Genomic DNA, 23,430 nt, shown 5'->3' on the forward strand with positions numbered 1-23,430 from the left:
ATTTATCTCATGTAGGTTTTGCATGTTTCAGTTTAAAAGAAACCCTTCTTCTGTACATTCAGTGTCGTCTTCCACTAATCATTCGTAGCTTTCATTGCGGTGGATTTTCTCCACTAGTTGCTGTTAAGCTTTATTAGGCTTCTTGATTCCTTTAGGTCTGATGTTGCTGTAGATCTTTGTGTCTTCGTCTCTCTTCAGCTTCTGATTCTGCCGCTGAACAACACAGAAGATTTAAAATGTAGACTTTATAAAACAAACATCTTACTAAATACTACTAAATCTAAGACTCCTGTACAGGAGGTCCTCGGTTTACGACATCATCGACCTACAACGTTTTATCGTTACGTCTGAACTGGTTACGTGGAACTAGTTGATGAGAGGAGTGGATGAATACATCGTCACACGGTGCTATCAGACGGCTTTGTTTCCATTCTCTGGTTGTACTCCACCTTGGATTGTGCTACATTCACTAACTTTTTGGCCTTCATTATGGCTCCCAGCGTAAGTCAGACTCTTCTGATGATTTGAAGAAAAGGAAAGCCGTCACCATGGAAATTAGATAGAATAAAACACTCAAGTTGTAAAAACTGCAACATATTCTGTTATCTTCTTGTAAAATGACTCATATATGCATGAAAGTTGTTGGTATTCATGACTTTTATGAAGAACTGATCGATATTGTGATGTATGGAATGGCTTTGTTTACATTTTGGCCCGAGTTCCGACTTACGGTGAAAATCGACTTACGTAGATCCATAGGAACGGAACTCCAATGTAAATCGAGGACCTCCTGTACTTGCTGCTGGTTTGTAGGAGAGGAGGTGAACTCCATGTGTTCGTTCTTACCCAGATAACAACAGTAATGCAGGTGATGGTGAAGCTATAGACCAATAGAACTCCACCTCCGGTCCACATCACCACCTCTGGGATTAACGGAGACCGGTCCGGACAGCTCTGATTGGCTGATGGAGCTGTGGCGTTGACTCTCGTCATAGACTGCTCTGCTGCTTATTAAAAATAATTAGTATTAATACATTTAATGGAAGCAGAGCGACGTATCTCAACACAAACAAAGGACAAAAGTTATTTCTGATCCATTCTTTTTGGATAGTAATAGCATATAGTATAATATTTATTTATCACAAAAAGATATGATTTGTTTTAAATGAGCAACAGCAGTGATTTATTTATTAACGCAGAAACTCCAGTACAATCTGAAAGAGTTACTTTGGCTCAGGAGCTTCATACATAGTTCACTGTGTAGTAATAGTAGTAGTATAAAGTCAAAACGTATTTTAAACCATTACAACATATTCTATAGTATTAAGATGAGTTAGGATGTATTTTCTACTGAATATAGCTTTTCTATGTTCAGTTTGTTAAAAATGACAACAGGCAAATCCATGAGTTATTGGGTGAAAATATTAAGATTAGAAAGAATAACTCATATTAATATGGTTATTGGTAGAAGAGCAACATTTCATCGCAGAAACTAGGCAAAAAAAGTTCTTTTCATTGATTAATTTTGGAAAATATCCATAGTTTTGTGTGAATTTATCACAAAAATACCGATTGGTTCACTTCTAATTATATAAAAGTGTTATTGTAGCCAATTATCTTCTACAAAGTTCTCTGTATCGTAGTTATAGATAGGAGGAGGGAATGAGGGAATGATTTCGGACACAACATACGACTTTCCACCTTTAAACAGCTGCTAGCAGCGCCTCACAGAGGGGCACCAAAAAGAATAACGATGGTGGTACACTTGCATGAATGCGACTGATTAAGATTTTAATCCATACACTCTCAAAAAATGGTCACAGTCTGAATCCCAGTCTTTGGAGTTGATGTTCCAAGAGTTTATCTACATGTGGCCAGAATGGGAATAGAATGGAAATCCATTGTCTTTGCACAGTGAAACGAAGCAGCAACGCTGTCCATGCATTCACACAATCAGTCCAAACTTTTAGAAGTACCATAAGAAATGTGGGAATAAAGAAGATGAACATCTTGGAAAAAAAAGCAGTGCAAGTGTATCTATGAGAACCGATGGATAGTTTGTTCTTTCAAAGACAGATTATTCTGTTTATTAAGAGTTAAATAGACATATGAAAACGTAAAAGTAGTTCAAAAGTCACAAACAAGGTGCAGCTATATGCAAAAATGTAGTTTCATTGATTAATCCAAGGTGCTGACGTGTAGATATATCTAGAGTCTGTAAATTTATCAGTGAGTAAATTAACAGAGAACAGAATTTATAAATGATACTACGTAACGTACACTGCTGTTGAAAAATTTGGAGTCATCAAGACAGTTTGATGTTTTCCAGTAAAACTTCCACTTTTATCCATGTGCTAACATAACTGCACAAGGGTTTTCTAATCATCAATTAGCCTTTCAACACCATTAGCTAACACAATGTAGCATTAGAACACAGGAGTGATGGTTGCTGGAAATGTTCCTCTGTACCTCTATGGAGATATTCCATTAAAAATCAGCTGTTTCCAGCTACAATAGTCATTTACCACATTAACTATGTCTACACTGGATTTATCATTCATTTAATGTGATCTTCATTGAAAAAAAAAACTGCTTTTCTTTCAAAAATAAGGACGTTTCTAAGTGACCCCAAACTTTTGACTGGTAGCGTAGATGATATAACACAGTACGTGTTTAAGAGTGGCGTACTTTACCTGAAACGTTGACTGCAGTTCTCAAACAGTCCTGTCTGAATGGAGGAGGGTAAGTCTTTTCCTGCCTGCAGATAAACTCTCCACTGTTATCAGCTGTGATTTCAATCTGAGTGGAGAATAAAATCTCTGCAGAATCGTGCTTCTGCATAAAGGAAGTCAGAAATAAATGATTATTTTTACTGCCATTTCTCAGTTCTCACATTGACCTGCTGATGGAGGCAGATTGTATTTCTAAATTCTTCCGAGTGTCTCTAATCCGCAGTTTGTTCGTTTAGTCTTCACGGTTGAGGAGCTGACTGCATTTGCAGATGTTTTTTCAGGTGGGAATTTGAACAAACAGCCCAGAGCTAATGAGGGTTTCAGTGAAACAGTGGCAGGGAAGCAGCACAGTTTGGTATTTGGTGAACCTTCATGGAGCTTTCATGTTCTGACTTCTATTATTTTCCATCTAAGCAGGACTGATGAACTGTGACTCCGTAGTAAAACACTGAATCACAGCTGAACACACACCTGTGGTTTTATCAGAGCTTCAACAAACACACACATTCAACTGTAAAAGTCCAGCACAGACATATTTCCAAGAGCACCTGGATGTACACAGTCTCTTTGCTCTTTATTATTTATGACTGTTTTTTTCTTCTATTTTAGGGAATGTTTTCTATCATGTCTTCTTGTTATTGCAGTTGGTGGAACTTTCACTGCTCATATGGATTATTACCTCAAATCACCAGAGTTAAACTGTTGTCTGTGAAATTTAGAATTTTGAGACATAATTTATAGTTAAGACGTATTTTATACCATTAAGATGTTTTTTTATAGTGTCTGGATTTACAGGGGGTCCTTGACTTTCATGAGAGTTCCGTTCCTACGGATCAGCGTAAGTTGATTTTCGCCATAAGTTGGAACTCTGGTAAAAATGTAAACAAAGCCATTACATGCATCACAATATCGATCAGTTCTTCATAAAAGTCATGAATACCAACGACTTTCAATCATATATGAGTCATTTTACAAGAAGATAACAGAAGATGTTGTACTGTTTTTCCAACTGGAGCGTTTTATTCTATCTAATTTCACTTCCATGGAGACGGCTTTCCTTTTCTTCCAAGCATCAGAAGAGTCTGACTTACGCTGGGAGCCATAATGAAGGCCAAAAAGTTAGTGAATGTAGCACAATCCAAGGTGGAGCACAACCAGAGAATGGAAACAAAGCTGTCTGATAGCGCCACGTGACGACGTATTCATCCGCTCATCAACTAGTTCCACATAACCAGTTCTGATGTAACAATGAAACGCTGTAGGTCGAGGACGTTGTAAACTGAGGACCCCCTGAATGTTATAATTTAAGACGTATTTTATGGAGTTAAAACATATTTTATACAGTTAAGACATATTCTATAGCGTTAGGACATATTTTCTACTGAATGTATCTTTTCTATGTGTAGTTTGTTGAAATGACAACAGGCTCAAGATAAATCCATGAGTTACTGGGTGGAAATATTAAGACAGTAAATAATAACTCCTAATAATATGTTTATTGAAAGCAGAGCGACATATTGCAACATAGACAAAGAGAAAAGTTCTTTTCATTGGTTAATTTTGGAAAATACGCTTAGTTTGATCGGATTTTTTCACAAAAATGTCGGTTGGATCACTTCCATTGATCTGAAAGTGTTATTGTAGCCGATTAGCTTCTACAAAGTTCTCTGCATAGTAGTTATAGATAGGAAGAGGGAATGATTTCAGACACAACGTACAACTTTCCACCTTTCCACCTAACCCAGCTGCTAGCAGCGCCTCACAGAGGGACAGAAAAAGCGTAACGATGGTGGTACACTTGCATTAATGTGACCGAGTAAGATTTTAATATGTACACTCTCAAAAAATGGCCACAGTCTGAACCTGTCTTTGTAACAACTAGTGTGGAGTTGATCTTCAGAGTTTTAAATCCAGTTTGTGCTGCCATCTAGTGGAGGGTGAGTGAACAGATTATCTACCGGCGGTGAGGTCTAATGAAGCTGTGAACTGTGGCCTGTGTGTGATAAATGTGCCTGACGGTGAAATTCTTCACCATACAAACACCTCCTTGCATGTAATTTCGCTGCAGTGCATTTTGTCGAGCAGCGGTGAGATGTTGTGGTTTCCTAATGTGGCCGCTTCTCGTAAGTTGTGACAGGAAAACCTCTCTGGGCACAGAAAGCTGATGGAACTATCTGAGATCTAAATTTACCCAGTGCCTGTTAGAGGAGCTCAGTTTATCTTTTCATTTTCTAAAGGCCAGAAACAACAGATCCAACATTTATAAAGCACCTGCTGCTGCTTTAATTGGTCATTATTCCTCTTAGTAAGCACTGGAATAGTTAGAAAACCAATGAAAAGCAGCTGCTGCTGATTCTTTCACTTTGTTCTGGAGATGACTTTATTTGATGCAGTTTGCATTAGTCTCGACACAGAGCAGGAAACTATCTGTTGTTCTGTTTAGCTGGACTTTCCATGTTTACGGTGAAATTAAAATGCAACATTTTCAAGCACCAAGAAAGTGTTTTTTATGTTTACACCCACTGACCTTGCTCAGATATATCTGAAAGATGCTGCTGCCGTTGAAGAGCAGCAGGTAGCTGATCTCTGAGCTGCTGAAGCTGAACGATGGGCAGGAGATCAATACTTTACTGGGTTCAGACACGGAGATGGCCGGTTCATCTGAAAGACACAAGAGACCCATAGAAACATACTGAAAATATGTCCAAGAAAGTATGAAATAACACTGGTCAGATGCGAAACTTTACTGTGACCATTAAGTTTTGGGTTATTTTGTGTTAAATCGACCAAATGTTAACAAAGTTCCCCCCAGACCCTCCTCAGAACATCTGGTTCTTCATCTCCAGTAACTTCATTGGTGATCAGAGTTTAACCTTCATACTATGAATATCTCCAGAGTCCCAGGTCCTTGAAGTCCATAGAAGAGAACTCTCCTGAAGAAAGTTCTAGAGTAGATCTACTCTAGAACAGTGGTTCTCTAACTTTTTCTGTCAGGACCCCCTTTGGAGGACAAAAACACTTTTGCACCCCCCCAAACCAGAGGTGCTTTTTCCCCTCTCTCTATTTTATGTTTTTTTCCTGTTCTGTGAGAGAGACAGAGAGAACGCTACAGAGACATGTTGGAACGGTGAGAACATCATGGTAACATGACTGTAACGTACAACTGGACATCCATCAGTACAGCTGGTGAAAAAATACAAGCAAGAGAACCTGCTACTAATGAAAGTTTGTCTCCTGCTGCTGCGTCTCCTGCTGGGCTTCAGCCTGCCACCAGAACGGTGCATTTGTGACCTTTTTTTTTGATGTATGTCCAAAAAAATCACTTGGTTATGTACTGGACCAACCTGACATTAGAACGCTCTAGTTGAACTCTTTTCAGGTCACTTTGATCCCACACCTGAGCTCTGCAGCTACCCAGCAGCAGCTGCTGCAACCTGCCATGTGGGGCGTTTAGGGAACGTTGGTAAACTGTAGTGTCTATCGATACGAAAATGTTCAGCTAGTGATGTGTTTAGCCAGTGACAGGATGCTACCAGAGAAAACGTTCACCACCACAACCACCTGGACCAACAACCAGTCTACCAGACACGTTGTGCAAAGGCTCTGATTGATTAGGACTGATTCTCTGAGCTTCTCTGTCGTTTCAATAGTTTTTTAAATAGTAAATCTGATGAGTCACTTGTGAGCCAAAAGAACACACAAGCAAAATGACTGAAAGGAGACAAAAATGACACAAAAGAAGAAAAACTAGACTCAAAATGACCAACCAGATCAGTTCTACATCCATCCAGGTGTCACAGTCTGAACAATGAATCTGGTTTCTGTTCATTCTAACCAGCTTTGAGCATCAGTATTATGGGATGTATCCTAATGTGAACAGTTTAATGTCCATGACATAGAATCATAGAAACAGTCATTGGTTCCCTGGATGTGTTTCTGTTTTCTGATAATTCAGAGAAAACTTTAAAAAGTGACTTCTGGGTAAACTTTAAGGCTCATATCAGCATGTTGGTAGAAGTTCATCATTGTTCTGGTTGGTCAGTTGGTCGACAATCTCCAGACTAATTCTGAACAGGAGAAAAATTCAGCCGTCTTCCAGGATGAATCCATTATTTTAGCGGGGGGAATAACAGACCGCCTGTGGACACCCCCAAGTTTTCACTACTTTGGACCGGTCCAACCTGATGGTGACCGTTGGATATTTACTGAACGTTTAGTTGGAGTTGACTGCAGATTAACTGATGTCAAAGAAGTTATAACAACAACAACAACAACAAAAATAACAATAGTAATAATAATAATAATAATAATAATAATAATAATAATATGGGACGCAGAAGGACCATAAACTGAAAGAACCTTTACAAAGAGATGTACAACTATCAAGATGTGACACGGAACAGCTAGAATTTGTCCAAAAACAACCATGAAGAGACACAAAATGAGTAAAATAGGACCAAAGAATAAACAACAGATAAAACTGCAGAAACTTATTTAACTTTTACTGAGTCGACCTCAAAACTAACTGATGTCTAAGAGGCTGTCGGAGTTTTTGCGTTTGGTCAAAAAAGTGGCGTGAACTTTAGATCTTTAATATCCCACAATGCAGTGCACAAGGGAGCTGGAGGAACTACAACAAAAGCTAAAAATAGTCCAATAAACTATTATCCTCATGTTTTCTTCACGATAATGAACGCAGCTCTTAGAGGAAAGCATCAGATACCTTTTACTCTGACTTCAGAACTCTGGAGTCATTCTGAAAGTCGTCATGTTGGTTAAAAAAATCTCCATCTGAGCAGTTTTTCCGTCAAAGTTCACGGTTCTCACCTGAGCATGAAGCGACTCCTCCGACACCGAAGCAGAACGTCAGCATCCAAAGAACCGACGCTCCCATCATCTCCCGATCTCCTTCTGATGATTGTTAAGGTTCTCTGAGAGTCTGAGGATCTGCTCTCGTCTCCACCGTCGCCTCATTAAACACCATCTCTGCAGCTGAACCAGTTCAGGAGAGTTTCCTGTGTGAAGCCGTGAAACCATCTGTGCCCACGTGTGCTCGACTCCAACACGCCTGTACACGCAAAAACACACGGTGCAATCATACGTGATTATAGCTCAGACAGACAGACCATAATATCAGCCACAGTCGGTAGAACTGTTCCACTTCTCTCTGACACTCAACCCACAACCTCAGGTAAACATCCAAAGTCTGATTCTCATGACGTTAATTTCCACTTTTCTGCTCACTTCTAGAACTTTGAGACTCTTCTGCACTGGAACACTCCAGTTCCTCATTAGTGAAAACCTACCAAACAATAGAACCCGGTTCTGATCCTGGGTTAGCATGAAGGAGCTGCCCAGCTAGCAGCTAAAGCTAAGCTAACGTCACCCACACGTTCCAATAACGTTCAAACGACATTATAGGGATAATTATCTTTTCCAACAACGTTCCTTAAAAGTTAAAAGTGAACATTTTAGCTGCAACGTTCAGAGGAATGTTCTCAAATCAACATTCAAAAGATGTTCTCCAGATGTTCTCCAGATGTTCTCCGATTATCATTCTTGTAAAACGTTCCTCTATTGTTACGCATTAACAAAGGTGGAACGTTCTGCCTGTGATGTTCTGAAGATGTTGTTGAGGGAACGCATTACAGTTCTTCTTGAAAACATTCCCAAGACGTTCTACGATGTTCTCAAACCAACATTCAAAAGATGTTCTCCAGTTATCATTCTTACAAAACGTTCCTTTAATGTTACGTATTAACAAAAGTGAAACGTTCTGCCTGCGATGTTCTGAAGATGTTGTTGAGGGAACACGTTACAGTTCCTCTAGAAAACATTCCCATGATGTTCCACGATGTTCTCAGGGCAACATTCAGAGTTTTTAAGGAAAAAAAATCACAATAAATCCACAAAGAATCACTAGAAGGTTCCACTTTAGAAACACTTCTGATGATGTGTTCCTTTAAGTTTGGGTGGGGGGAACCTTTAACCTTTAGAGCTTCACACTTTAAACCCAAACTTGCATCTTTTAGTCAGTAAAATAATCAAATGAAATCTGTTTGGTTCATTTTGTTCCACAGTTTCTAAGTCAGTTTCTCACCTTCATGGTTCTGAAGTTTCCAGATTTAAGACCCTGACAGTTCAAGAAAAAATGTCTCTAATAGCAGCATTTTATAGTGGGATACGTGTAAAAACACAACAATTTCAAATTATTTTCTCAATATAAACACAAACATACAAAATCTTCAAATATCATTAAACCAGATGATGGAAAATCTGAACATCTGAGACAGTTTGAAGAAAACCGAGATGGAACCTGAGTGAGTGGAGCTCCTAACGACCCAGATCAGAGCTAAAGGTGGTGAAATGAGTCTGAAGATGTGTTTTCATTAAGAGCTGCAGTTAAAGTAGAAAATAAGACTTTAGCTGTTGTTGAGGAGACCTTGAGCCAATCAAAAATGAAAACATTAAAATGTCCTAAAGCCAAACATCCTGGTTCCTGGTTAGTTTCTGGTTCTGGTGAAGGTGGCGGATCATGTGATGGAAATAAAACGCTGATAGCTGGAGATAATCATCTGCTCTCTGAAGCTGAGAGATATTTAATGCAGATAAAACGTTGTTTTTATGTTTTATAAAAGGTTGAACAGATCAGCCGGGTTGAAAGCCTGAAATCCAGGGGAAGTCCCGCCGCTGCTCCTCCACATTAAAAGCCTCTGTGGTTTGGAAAAATGGGTTTCAGTTTGACGGTTGTGAAACCTCGAGCAGATCTGAAGCAGTTTAGATGAAGTTATTTCATGCTGAAGGTTTGAGCAGCAGAGATGCAGCTGCAGGATTCTGCGGCTTTAATCGCCTCCTCTTCCTTCCTCTGCTGCAGGATTCTCTTCCTCTGAGTCTCACAGCGACTCCACCCGTAAAACAACCCATTAAAGCACCTCAACTCCACAGATTCTCCAGTTAAACACATCATAGTCCTTCAGGCTGCGCTTTTAAAGGGTCATAAATTAGTACGTTCATGGGTCTGAAGATGGAAAATGAAGGTCCAGCAGTGTTTAGCTAAAGAAATAAAATGTGAGAAAAAAATGATTCAATCTAAAATACGTTTCACTTGTTGGTATTTTCAGCATGCAGACACCAGAGGTCGTTGGTTTGAAATTAAAAATCCATCAGTCTGTCAGTTTATTTATGAAACGACACGATTTATGGAACAAAAAGGAAAATAAAACCATAAAAACAGATAAATGGCCTCATAAACATTTTAAACGTGAAGGATTTAAGGAGATAAGCTTAGAAAGAAATATTAAAAATAAATGCAAAATAAGACAAAAATTAAAAGATATTACCTCCTAAGACCTGAGTTTTGGTTGCATTTTAGATTTCTTCTAGTTTTTTGGGGATAAAGAGTAACTAATAAATATAATAATCAGATAATATCTAATATCCAGTTATTGTATTTCTTATGTATTATTATATTATATTAATATGTTTGTATAATTTTATTATTGTTATTCTTACTATAATTTTTATTTTTATTATTTTTAGTATTATTATTATTATTATTATTATTATTATTATTATAATTAACAATACGCCCTTTTGGAAATAAAATTATGTCCAGGTATGTTGACGCCAAGCCCTAGGAGGTTAATAAAAGGCAGCTAAAACAGACTTAAGTGTATAATATAACATAAATAAATGAATAAATAAATAAAGTCAATTAGTACTGATCACTTATCTACAAAAATGTGACTGTAAAAAATAAATATAAAATTAATATAATAAATATATAAATTAAATCATTTAAAACCCACATTAATCTTTTTGAAAATGTAAACTTTAAATTTTAACATTTATATTCTAGATTTGTCAATGTGTGGCAGAAAGAAAAGATGTGGTTTATTTTTATTAAATTAACTGCAGCAATAACAACATGTGACTATCAAGTAACAAACAACAACACAAGATGCTAAATTTTGCACAAAGAATTTTATGAATTTTTTTAACGATTTTATTTTAGCTTATTTTTATTGTATTCTATTTTATTTCATATTATTTTCTTTGTTATTTCAGTTGTGTTCAGGAATTCATTCCTCAGGGTAACCGCTGTGTTTCTGCTGCATTTATGACAATAAAGTTCTTGAATATTGAATAAATAATAAATAATAGGATTAATAAATAATAATAATTAACTGTTATTGTAAGTGGAGAAACAGCAAATGAACATTACAGTGTTTTATTGGTAAATATTGCCGTTTGTTTGTATGAATTTCGACACTTTGTTCAAAATTTGATTCAAAATTTGGTGAATTTAACAATAAGTAATAATAATACATTTTTTCTGTAATGCATTTTTCATTTCAGCAAAATCTCCAAGTGCTGCAATAAAGGTATAAAGGATAAAAACTAAACAAACTGGTGAAATAAGAATAAAAAGTAAAAACTTCAGGGACACGTTTAATTAAAAGTGTTGTTTAAAAAAAAAAAAAAACGTCTTTAATAAAAAATCCACTCCCTGTGGAGCTCTCAGTTTAATAAATAATAAATAATGCTGAGGTTTTCTTAATCACATTCATTTACATATTTTACTTAACACCTATTTCTGTTTGGATCATAAACTGTATTTAGTGTTTTCTACTGTGTGACTCTAATCTGATATTTTATTTTGACATTTAGTTGTTTTTCCTCCATTTAAAGCTCCAGTTTTAACCTGTTCGGTGCATTTAATAGTAAATAAATAAATCTGCAGCTCCTCGATGCTGCATTAAAACCTGCAGCTGCTCGGAACCGCTAGAGGTCAGGGTTCGGTTTAACTCGGGATAAAACCGGGTTAAAACCGAACCAGCTGCTCTGAACACACCGGAATAATATAACCCGTAATAAAACACAGGAACTGAGCCGAGCCGAGCCGAACCGAGCCGAGCCGAGCCGGGCTGGAGCTGCTGCTGGGTTGGGCAGGACAGGAAACAAGGCGCCGGGCACGCGCAGGGCATGGATGCGCGTTCCCGCTGAGTTTTTGGGATCCGGTGTGGAACTGAGCATGCGTCAAGTCGGACCGCAGAACGCCGGAGATTGGGTGGGGGTTGCTTCAAAATAAAAGACAAGAGCCGTAAACGTAGACTTAATTTCTGTTTACTTGAATAAAAACATAAATAAAATATTTTATTATGTTTTATTTTGATGAGGCCGACAGGAGCACTGAAACCCTGCAGGTCTCAGAATCAATCTGCTGACAAATTAAAGGGAATTAAAGGGAGTGCACTTACTTTTATATTTTAACAAATATTTAAAGGTCTGAAGGATAAACATGTTCTCAGATATTTCAAATGATATGTTCAATAAATTATAGGAATAACAATAGAAATATAAGTTATAATAACAATAAAACACACACCAGGACCCAGGAAATATTCAGTCATTATTGTGTGTTTTTAACCTTTTACCACGAGTTCTCCTTTATTTATTTTTATTCATTTTTATTTTTTAGTATGATAAAGCTGCTGTTTAGTGGAGTTCGGTTTTATAACATCTTGTACAAATACTTTAAAATCTGCATGCAACACTAAGAATAATATTTTCTCTGCCTTGGTGAGTTTTTACTTTATTAGCATTTTATGTTTAATATTTATCTGGATATTAAGAAAACCTTCAGTCTCTAAATGCACCGTAAACGTTTAATGTTTAATTACTCTAATAACTGACGTAACATCGCATGTTTACTGCTCCAGTATTTGATTATCAGTGTGAGAATGTGGAAGAAGAACCCTACACCCAACAACATGTGTGGATAAACATGTTAAAGGTTTCTTTTGCAGACTTAATGTGAATTTCAGGAATATTCTGGTGTGTTTTTGACTCATTTCCACTAAGCTTTTCTTGTTTTGCAGCTGTGAGGTTATAACATGTACATCACTGGTTTAAAACCTGCTGTATAAATAAACTTCATTAGGTTTTATGAGAAAGAAAGTAAAACTCACAGAATGCAGAACGTTAGAGTAACATGCAGGAATGAGACTTTTTACATTATTTTTATCATTTGTTTATGTTGGTTGGATGTTGAGGTTTCAGTTCATAAATGAACAGTTAAGTGGATCAGATGTGTACAGAAGTCACATTTTTAATTAATAATGTGAGACTGTTAAAAAAAACAACATTAATGGGATATATCTGAATTAATTTTATCAGTAAATATAGAATTTAGAAATATTCTGTCTTTAATACGTGGTTTTGACCCTTTTCCTTATTTTGGCGAGGTAAACAAACAAAACTAACAAAAAACACGCTGTATAAATACCTTTGATTTGATTTTATAAGTCAGACTGAAATTGATAAACTGCAGAATATTAGATCAACGTGCAGCTCAAAGAATAGGAATAAATGATCTGCAATTTTGAGTTTTACATTATTAGCATCTGAGGTTTAAAATGCACACACACATATATATAAACACGTTAGCTGGATATTGAGAAAAATATTGTTTAATATGTTGAGGTTTTAATTCTAAATGCACCTAAAGCAGTTTGATTTTTTTAATTTCCACAATAAATGATTTAATATCTGATGTCAGTTGGTCACAACTTAATTTTCAGGTTTTTAACAATAATAAATTGCAATTAATTTGAAATTTATTTCAAAGATTTCTTATCCAGACTTAATATCCATCAGTAAATATATAATTTAGAAATATTACGAGTCTTTAAAACGTGTTCTGATCCTTTTCCATTCATTTCTCTTCTCTCTGGTTCAGCAGCTCCTGCAGCAGGGAGGCGCTCTTATTGTGAAGGTCCGTCCCGGATGTGCCGCTGCTTCCTGCCGCAGGTTTGACTGCAGTCTGCTGGTTGAGGGGCAGTAGGGAAACCACTGAAATCTGGGATATCTGGGAAAAGGGCAGTCGGTGAAAACCGGGACTCATCCGGTTCAGATCCCGGAGAACGTCGCCCGTCGCCCCGCGGAGCTTCCGGCGGACCGTCCGGCTCCGAGTCCCCGCTGCTGGCTGCGGTTTTTCTTCCTCTAACCTCCGCTGGATCCGCACGGTAAGTAGCCCGATTCCCCTTCAGCTCATCCCGGCTCGAACCGCCCGGTTCCGCCGCTCTCCGGGATTCAACCTTCTGCGGGTAAAACGGAGCCGCCGGCGCCGTGATCGAGCCGTTAAACAGCGGATCCGGTTAATTAACGAACCAATTAATGGTGCATGTGCGGAGAAAGGCGGGGGGAGGAGGGGGTCACGGAGAAAGCCTTTCATTCACTCCGCAGCCGCAGACCGAACCGAGCCGCTCTTTGTGCGAAGGTTCGGGCCTGCCGGGCTCCTCCGTCCGGCCTGGAGCCGCAGGGCCGCCGGGAGCAGAGGCCGGCTGACGGCGGCTCTCCGGCGGCCCTGAGGCCGGAGGCTGCGGGGGACGCGGCCGAGGCGTGGCGCTGCTCCGAGCTTTGGGCGTGTTCAGCTTCCAGCTGACTGGAGCTTTAACCGGAGCAGCCGCAGGAAGGAACCTCTGGAGGTTCATCTGAGACCAGGAACCTCTGGAGGTTCATCTGAGACCAGGAACCTCTGGAGGTTCATGGGAGGAGATCAGGAACATCTGGAGGTTCATAGGAGGAGACCAGGAACATCTGGAGGTTCATAGGAGGAGACCAGGAACCTCTGGAGGTTCATAGGAGGAGACCAGGAACATCTGGAGGTTCATAGGAGGAGACCAGGAACATCTGGAGGTTCATAGGAGGAGACCAGGAGCCTCTGGAGGTTCATAGGAGGAGACCAGGAACATCTGGAGGTTCATCTGAGACCAGGAACATCTGGAGGTTCATAGGAGGAGAGCAGGAACCTCTGGAGGTTCATCTGAGACCAGGAACCTCTGGAGGTTCATAGGAGGAGACAAAGAACCTCTGGAAGTTTATCTGAGACCAGGAACCTCTGGAGGTTCTTCTGAGACCAGGAACCTCTGGAGGTTCATAGGAGGAGACCAGGAACATCTGGAGGTTCATAGGAGGAGACCAGGAACATCTGGAGGTTCATAGGAGGAGACCAGGAGCCTCTGGAGGTTCATGGGAGGAGATCAGGAGCATCTGGAGGTTCATAGGAGGAGACCAGGAACCTCTGGAGGTTCATAGGAGGAGACCAGGAACATCTGGAGGTTCATAGGAGGAGACCAGGAACATCTGGAGGTTCATAGGAGGAGACCAGGAGCCTCTGGAGGTTCATAGGAGGAGACCAGGAACATCTGGAGGTTCATCTGAGACCAGGAACCTCTAGAGGTTCCTAGGAGGAGACCAGGAACATCTGGAGGTTCATAGGAGGAGAGCAGGAACCTCTGGAGGTTCATCTGAGACCAGGAACCTCTGGAGGTTCATAGGAGGAGACAAAGAACCTCTGGAAGTTTATCTGAGACCAGGAACCTCTGGAGGTTCTTCTGAGACCAGGAACCTCTGGAGGTTCATAGGAGGAGACCAGGAACCTCTGGAGGTTCATAGGAGGAGACCAGGAACCTCTGGAGGTTCATAGGAGGAGACCAGGAACATCTGGAGGTTCATAGGAGGAGACCAGGAACATCTGGAGGTTCATAGGAGGAGACCAGGAGCCTCTGGAGGTTCATAGGAGGAGACCAGGAACCTCTGGAGGTTCATAGGAGGAGACCAGGAACATCTCCGCATGTTAACCTCTGGAGGCTCATAGACCAGGAACATCTAGCAGACAGACAGGTAGTACTACCATCAGACAGACAGGTTCTAGAAGGTTAGACATATGAGAAGATGTTACTGATCTCCTCATATGTCTAACCCTCTAGAACCTGTCTGTCTACCTGTCTAAGGGTCCGTCTTACAGGTTATCAGGTCTGATTATTGGTATTTATGTCTTTTTCAACCAATTAATTGGGCTCAGCTTCATCTGATTGGTCACATCTGGACTCAGAACCATCTGATTGGTCACAAATACCAGTAAAAGGATCAACTTTGCAAAATTCTCAGTTTTACTTCAGCAGTCATTAGTGTTTAATGATTAAATGTAGATAATCAGTAATCAGGATCATTGATCACTGACAGATCATCCTGATTCCAGGTGTTTTATTGTGCTTAGTGACCGTTTTAGGAGGTGATCTGGTCGTCCAGATGTGGAGCTGAATGAGTCGACCTGCTGACTGGTGGAGCAGAAGGTTGGTTTAGATCCTTCATCTGTAGAAACTTCTGTCCTTTACTGAACCTCTGCATGAATACTGATGAATGTTCTCGTTTGACTTGAAGAAACTCTTCCTCCAGATGTTCTACTGCTGCTGTGGATCAGCCGAGGTTCTGTTGAGCCGAGATTCTATAGATGTTTTGTAGATGTTCTATAGATGTTCTTTAGAGGTTCTATAGATGTTCTGTAGAGGTTCTTTAATTGTTCTGTAGAGGTTCTATAGATGTTCTGTAGATGGTCTTTAGAGGTTCTATAGAGGTTCTATAGACGTTCTGTAGACGTTTCGTCTCTCCTCCATGTCGTGAGGAAACTGGGCCAGAGAGCCTCTGGTGGATGTGAGGTTAACTGGAGTATAAAATCCCTGATGGCCTACTTCAGTCTGTCAGCTGGTCTCCTCCCAGTGCTCCCAGTGCTCCCAGTGTTTCTAAGCTAGTCCTCCATGTCCTGCTGGTCCAACACTGTGGCTTCATCTTCCTGAGATCTGAGATGAAGATTAGACGTTATTCCTGATGGAGCTCCAGTGAAACGAAGAAAATCTCAGATCAACTCTTTAATTAATCGACTAGTTAAAGAAAAAAATCCTCATGAGCCTGAATGAAACCATCAGAACCAGCAGAAACCAGTGGAACCTGTTATTTATACTGGGAGGTGAGAGAGCCCTGGTTTTATTACTGTTCATGATGGGTTTGCATCTTTTCTGCTGATTTTCAGTGTTTGTGTGTTGATTTCTCTGCTTTTTCTGGTGGTTTAGTACCTTCTTGTGGTGGTTTTACACCTGTCTGTGTTGATTTCCCTTCTTTTTGTGGTAATTTTAAACCTTTTTGTGGTTGTTTAGCATCTTTTTGTGATGATTTTATGCCAGTTTGTAGTAATTTGACACATTTTTTGTGTTGATTTCCCTTCTTTTCGTGGTCATATTGAATCTTTGTGGTAACTGCCTGTTTTTGTGGAAGTTTGGTGCCTTTTTGTGGTGCTTTTGTGGGGATTTTACACCTTTTTTTGTTGATTTTGCTTCTCTTTGTCATGGTTTTGAGTTCTTGTGATGGTTTAGTATCTTTGTCTGGTGATTTCTCATGTTTTTTCAGTGTTTGTGTTGATTTCTCTTCTTTTTGTGGTGGTTTCGTAGTTTCTTGTGGTGATTTTGTGCCAGTTTGTGGGTATTTTAGGCCTTTTTATGCCGATTTCACTTCTTTTAGCGGCCATTTTGAATCTTTGTCATAAATGCATCCTTTTGTGGAGGTTTACTGCCTTTTTGTCATGATTTTACTGTATTTTGTGAATTTTTTTCATCTTTCTGTGGTGATTGTGTTTGTTTGACCCCATTTTATAGGAGTCATTTTGAATCTTTGTGGTAATTTTGCCTCATTTTGTGGTCATTTCCCATCTTTCTGTGATATTTATGAGTGTTTTAGTGCTGATTTCACTTGTCTTTGTGGTCATTTTGAATCTTTATGGTAGCTTTGTCTCTTTTGGTGATCATTTCGCATCTTTTTGTGGTAATTTTTACACATTTTCGGTGCTGAAATCACTTCTTTGTGATCATTTTTAGTCTTTTGTGTTGACTTTGCCTGTTTTTGTGGCGATTTAGTGCTTCTATGTGGTGATTTCTCATCGTTTGTGGTGATTTTATACCATTTGGTGATCATTTTGCATCTTTCTGTGATGATTTTGTGCCCGTTTGTGGTAATTTGACACCTTTTTTGTGCTGATTTCACTTCTCCTTGAGGTCATTTCTAGTGTTTGTGGTAACTTTGCCTGTTTTTGTGGAGGTGTAGTGCCTTTTTGTGTTGATTTTACACCACATGGTGATAATTTAGCATTTTCTGTGGTGATTTTCAGTGTTTTTATGTTGATTTTGCTTCTCTTTGTGTTGATTTTCAGTTCCTGTGGTGGTTTTGTGTCTTTTTGTGGTGATTTTGGGCCCATTTCTGGTGATTTTACACCTTCTTGTGCTGAGTTAATTTGATTTTGTTTAGATTTTGCTTCTTTTTGCTGTCATTTTAAGTCGTCGTGGTAAATTGCCTCATTTTGTGGTGGTTTAGTGCCTTTTGGTCGTGATTTTTCACCTTTTTGGGATGATTTTGTGTCTTTTTGTCGATTGAGATGAGAACAGAGCAGCTGCACAGATTCATGTGATTTGAATTCATTTTTCACGTCTTTACAGTTGTTTTAGTGGTTGTTGTCGTTTTGTCTCTTTGCAGTCTCTGTTTTGCTCATGTTGTGTATTTTGTTGTTAATTTTGTGTCTCTCTTTGGTTGTTTTTGCCCCAGTTTGGTGGTTTTGAGTGAAGGCCGTTGCTGTTGAACTTTTCTGTGATGGTTTGATCGTTTATTGACCAGACTCCAATGGACGCTCCACAGCTGCTTTCTGATTTGTAATATTCCTGATTTAACATCAGGTTTAGTGACATATCTTCAGCTCTGTCCTGACTGCTGACTTGTAGTTTGTGTTGTTGTTGACAGAATCACAGCCGATCTCACAGTCAACTCACAGCTCCGACCGACGTTCCTCTGAGCTGTTTGTCTTTTCCATTAGATCCGTATTAAATCTGCTGTCAGTGTCCCTCGCTGGATGTGCATCATGTGGTCCGTTCGGATGTTTTAACTCCGTTTGTTGTGGTCGAACACAAAGTCAATTTGAGTTTTGCACAAACAGGATATGACAGAAGACTCATTAAAGTCAATCAAACTGTGACTCTGGAACGTTTCGGACGATTTAACTCGACAGCAAACAACATGTTTGGACAGAGATGGGATCAGAAGTCGTTCCTGCTGTTGGGAAGATGTTCATTCACAGCTACCTCAGAAAACTTCTCTTTGTGTCACACTGGAGAACACATAGTTTGTTTTCCCTCAAAAGATTAGCATGAAGCTACGAGGACGCAGTAGAAGTCTATGGTCAATAAAGTCTTTCTGGTTGTTTTCTGTTATCTTCAGGTCTTTAATGTGGCTCCTCTATCAGGGTTTTAATTCATCAGATCGTCTTTATCCTCAGTCCAGACCTTGGTTGTAAACTAGGAGAGTCCAACTCATCTTAGTTCAGGTTCCACATCCAGCCCAGTTTGATCTCCAATGGACCGGACCAGTAAAACCACAGCATAGTAACCTAGAAAAAATAACCACAACTCCTAATGGTTCCTTTGTTTTAGTGTAAAAAAGTTCACATTTAGGGAACTATCTTTTTACGAAACATCAGGAACAACCTGAAATTTATTAAGAAAAATAAATTCAGTTTCATCAACATTCAGCCTCAGTTTATCATTTCCACATTACAACTTCCAGATCACAGAGTGTCTACAAAGGAACACAACATTTAGTCACCTGGAACTGAACCATAGAGGATTTACTGGAGGATCAAAACCACAAAACTCAGACAAAAAAGAGAAAAGACAACAAAAACAAGACAAAATGAAAAAAGTGAGAAAGAAAATGACAAAAATGACACAAAACAAAACAAAAAAGACAAAAAATGAGATAAGTGATACAAACAAGACAAAAAACGATAAAAGCGAGAAACAAAATGACAAAAAATAGACTAACATCATAAATGAGACAAAAGAACACAAACCAACAAAAGCAAGAAAAAAAAGACAAAAAACAAGACAAAATATTACAAAAATGTGATACAAAATGACAAAAATTTGACAAACGACACAAAACAAAAAAGAGACAGAAAATTTGACAAAAAGTTACAAGGCGACAAAAAATAGACAAAAAATTACACAAATGACACAAACAAGACAAAAAAATTACAAAGGCGAGAAACAAAATGACAAAAAAATGGACAAACAACACAAGCGAGACAAAAAGGGAAACACAAAACGACAAAAACGAGAAACAAAATGACAAAACAAAAAAAGATAAAATATTACAGAAATGAGACGCAAAATGACAAAAATAAAAAAAATGACACAAAACAAAACCAGAAATGAGACAAAAATTACACAGAGACCAAAAACGTCCAAAAAAAAAAAAAAAAAACCCGAACAAAACGACAACAGAACAATGAACAATCTAGTATTTTACTTTCTGATCAAAACATCTTGTCATGGTCTAGAAATGATTTTAAATTTATAGTTTTACTAATTTAAAATCTGCAGTTAATGTCTTCTCTGGAATTTTTACACTTTGAGGGCCGGATTGGACCCTCTGGAGGACCACTTTTGGCCCACGGGCCGCATGTTTGATATCCCTGTTTAAAGGGAAACTAAACCTGCAGCAGAATGAAGATAAAACGTCCACCAGCCTCCTGTAATATCGGCCTTCTGTAGAGGTGAAAGTAGCAGCTGTGTTCGATACGACGCCTCCAAAGTAAACATCACCTGACCACAGTGAGGTCACTCAGGTAACTCACCTGGAACAGGAAGACATTTAGACATAATAATGAGATTTCTGCTGATGTAAAAACAGTAAAGAGAGTCAAGTTTTGCAGTCATTATTCTCTTTAACAGAACAGAAAAACTATAAAGTAACAGTAAATAAAACATCACTGTAAACGGTTCAAAGTGTCCTCAGGAATACGTGACTGACATTAATTGTGGCTAAAGTAAACTTGATCAGGACGCCCCTATTTTGCATCTTTTTATGGTGATTTTTTTGTGAATTTTTGTGGTGCTTTTGATTCTTTTTGTTGTGATTTTGCGTCTTTTGTGGCGGCTTTTGTGTGTTTTTGTGGTGATTTAGTGTTTTGTAGTGATTTCAAACCCTTTTGTAGTTACTTTGTGGTGATTTTGCGTCTTTTTATGATGATTTTTGTGTGTCTTTGTGGTAATTTAATCAATTTTTGCTTTAGTTTTTAATGTGAACATTCGTGCTCTCCAGAGGATGATTCCAGCTTCTCCTCCAGCAGCATCAGGCTCAGTTTGACCCAGAATGAGGTGTTTTACGAGGACAGTGGTTCTGGAAGGTGGGCATCTGCTTGGAGGCAGATGTTGTTCCTGGTGAACATCAGAGTCTGGGTTTGTTGTGAGGTCAGAGCAGGTCAGGGTTGTTTTCTTCTGGAAAAGTCATCCCTCCTTTCTCAGGAAATTCCTCCTCCTCCCAGGAGGGAAGCCCACATGAGGAGGGTTTACTGTCAGGTTCTGGTTCTGGTTCTGGGTCTGGGTCTGATCCTGGTTCTGGGTCTGAGTCTGATCCTGGTTCTGGTTCTAGTTCTGGTGGGTCGGCAGGTCAGACAGAAGCTGTGGAGGTTTGAGGTTCTGGAGAAAGATGCAGCTTCACCTGTAGATTGATGGTTTTTTAGAGAACTGGAGGCTGCAGCAACAAAACCATTTTCTACTACAAACAGCTGCTCCAGATGTTCATTAGTTTCCTTTTCAATATTATAGTTTTAGTCAGATATTATCTGTCATTTTACAGCACTTAGAAAATCTGTAAAATAAGAGGTAAAAATGTACCATTTATTCACCATTTTTCACTTCTTAATTTATGTAATGCTTCTTCAAAATAACATCAAATATCTGTGAAAAAATGAGATTTCTGCAGAGTTAAATACAGGAAAGAGAGTAAAGTTTTGCAATTAAATGCTGTATTAAACCATGATATTATTTGTGAAAATTAAGATGTTTTAATAGTTACAGCTTTGGCCTGTTTATTTTAAATAATCTTTGATTATTTTAGAGATATTTTTTGTAAAAATTCTGTATATTAAGGATTGAAGCATGGAAAAGAATTTTTTAAACTGTTATTTTACAGAATTTTTTTCTGGTTTAATTTAATTACAGATAATAATAATACAATAAGAATTATTTACACTTTTCAATATTTAAGTTTTTCAGAACTGAAAACTCACTGAACTGTGAAGTTTGTGTATTTTTTTCCTCCTAATCTGCCAAACTGACCGACCTTTCACTGGTCCAGATGTAAGAATAAATGTAAGATTACAGCTGCACATAAACTTATTGGAGATTAGAGAGAAGGTAGGAGATGGTTTCTGGTCTGTGACTTCCAGCTGCTGACCTGGTTTTTCTCTGGATGGACTCTAAACTAAACCTGCTCACCTTCACAGATTCACACATCCAGCTGCTGGGATTAGATTCACTCTTTACTGTTTCATTCAGGTTTATCCCAGGAGAGGAGATCCAACCCAGGAACACTGTAATCCTGCTGTTTGGTTCCACCTAATAAAGTGAATACTCTGATATTAAAGTCAGTTTATATGAACTATTGTTATTTAAAGTGACTGAAAGCTGCAGCAGCACCAAAGATTATCCTTAAGGACGTTTGAAGGTCGTGGGTTGTGAACAGACCTGCTATCAGCTGTTTGTGAGCAGATTTAACTCCAACCAGCTCCTCTGCTTCATTTTTCAATCTAAAGTCAGCAAATTATACAAAAACAATAAAAAGGAAGTTGAATTTTATCTTACAAAAATTGAAAACAACCTGCAATCAACACGTTTTTCCAAGTGTCCACAGGTGTTACTAAGATACTAAAATCTAAAAATAAAGAAACAGTGGCTCTTCGTACGAATAAATCAGATACTCCTAACATCTCCTCTCTGCTCTGAATAATAAAATCCTGCTTTTAGTCCAGTTCAAACCAAAATTCCATGAATTTTTGTCCCATGACCGTCGGTCTCCTGAGTCACTGATGGCTTCACGGCTGCACAGATGAGCTCAGGATCTTTAGCTTTTTATCAAATCAGATTCATGCCAACTGTTTATTTCTGGCAAAGTTTTAAACAAGACAGTCAAGAAAAAGTGATTTTGGTAAAATGTCACAAATTTAAAGCTCAGATTCTGATAGTTTTCCCAGCAGAAGCTAAAGTCACACAAACAGATCAAGATTTATCAGAAAGCTGAAAATCCATGGGTTTTTATTTTCAGTGTTTATAGTTTCTAGCAGATAAATATTGTAATTTTAGTAATTTATTTATGTATTTACTCTTTTTTCACATCTACCAGCAGGTTTTTGGAGTTCAGAGGGTTAAAGAGCAAAATGCAGGTGGAAGTTTTCTATGTTTATACTTAATATATCTCAGATAGGATTAATGTGAAGAAGTTAGTGCATGAATTTATCTGTTTAATGAGACTTAAAGTCAGAAAATCAGACAAAAAAGTTGGCATTTTGAGCATTTTACCTGCATGTTGATTATAAATTATGTTGCTCATCTCCTTGTTTCTCATATTAATCAGTAATATCGTGGAGACTCCCCTCGATTATAGAGGCGAAACTTCAGGTACTTTAAACTATTAAATTTGAGGTTTAAACTTGTAGTTAAAGTTAAGATTGGTTCTGGCTAAGGTAAGGTTTAATTCTGGTTATGGTTAGGATTAGTTCTGGTTAAATTTGGGATTAGTTCTGGTTCAAGTTAGGATTAGTTCTGGTTAAAGGCAGGATTAGTTCTGGTTAAAGGCAGGATTAGTTCTGGTTAAAGTTAGGATTAGTTCTGGTTAAAGTTGGGATTAGTTCTGGTTAAAATTGGGATTAATTATGGTTAAAGTTAAGATTGGTTCTGGTTAAGGTAAGGATTAATTCTGGTTAAAGTTAGGATTAGTTCTGGTTAAAGGCAGGATTAGTTCTGGTTAAAGTTAGGAT

General features: G+C 38.5%; 1 protein-coding gene across 5 annotated transcripts in view; it reads left to right on the forward strand.

The window, feature by feature from the left end:
* The window catches only part of LOC111584947 (ras-associated and pleckstrin homology domains-containing protein 1-like), a 194,798-nt gene that overhangs the window by 89,353 nt on the left and 82,015 nt on the right, over positions 1-23,430 (forward strand). For 3 of the 5 annotated variants that reach the window (XM_055015543.1, XM_055015545.1, XM_055015547.1), the window contains exon 1: positions 13,531-13,759. The exons of 1 other annotated variant lie outside the window; for it this stretch is intronic. The gene's annotated coding sequence lies outside the window, so the exon portion shown is untranslated. Of the gene's footprint in view, positions 1-13,529; positions 13,760-23,430 lie in introns of those variants that run through there. One more of the 5 variants, XM_055015546.1, reaches the window with a different exon arrangement.

The sequence above is a fragment of the Amphiprion ocellaris genome, chromosome 11 (assembly GCF_022539595.1).
Source record: "Amphiprion ocellaris isolate individual 3 ecotype Okinawa chromosome 11, ASM2253959v1, whole genome shotgun sequence".
Taxonomy (NCBI): Eukaryota; Metazoa; Chordata; class Actinopteri; family Pomacentridae; genus Amphiprion; species Amphiprion ocellaris.